Here is a 457-nt window from a genome sequence, read left to right as displayed (position 1 = left end):
ATAGACAGTGTGCAGGGAGTTTCGTGGCACCAAGGCCTGAGTTTTGCCCTTTACAAGCCCCACTGATGGGGCTTTTCTGTCCCCAAACTCACCCGCTTCTTAAAACCACCTCCTCTCCATTGGGCTCATCTCTCAGAGGCATCTGCCGCCCACCCCCGATCCTAATCTACCATGAATGAAGAGAAAGGCTGAAGGGGCTGGTCACTGGGAGGCGAGGTCCCTAGTGTCCCCACCCTGGTTTGGAGTGATGGAGAGGTGCAAATCTGTTCGGCTCCGCCCCAATAAGCCGTCCGGGTGCCGGCAGGGCGCCTCTTCGCGGGCGACGGGAATCCTGGAAGGGAGGGACGCATAGGAAGGGCTGCATGCAAAAACTTTCTACCCTCCATCCTCAAGTCGCAGGGAGAGACCACCCTCCCGCCGTCCCGGCCCGGCCCGCCCCGCCCCCACGCCCCACCCC

Source organism: Elephantulus edwardii, unplaced genomic scaffold (genome assembly GCF_000299155.1).
Source record: "Elephantulus edwardii isolate Elephantulus edwardi_28Jun2011 unplaced genomic scaffold, EleEdw1.0 scaffold00022, whole genome shotgun sequence".
Taxonomy (NCBI): Eukaryota; Metazoa; Chordata; class Mammalia; order Macroscelidea; family Macroscelididae; genus Elephantulus; species Elephantulus edwardii.
The sequence above is the reverse complement of the archived record's forward strand: the minus strand, read 5'-3'. Positions refer to the sequence as shown.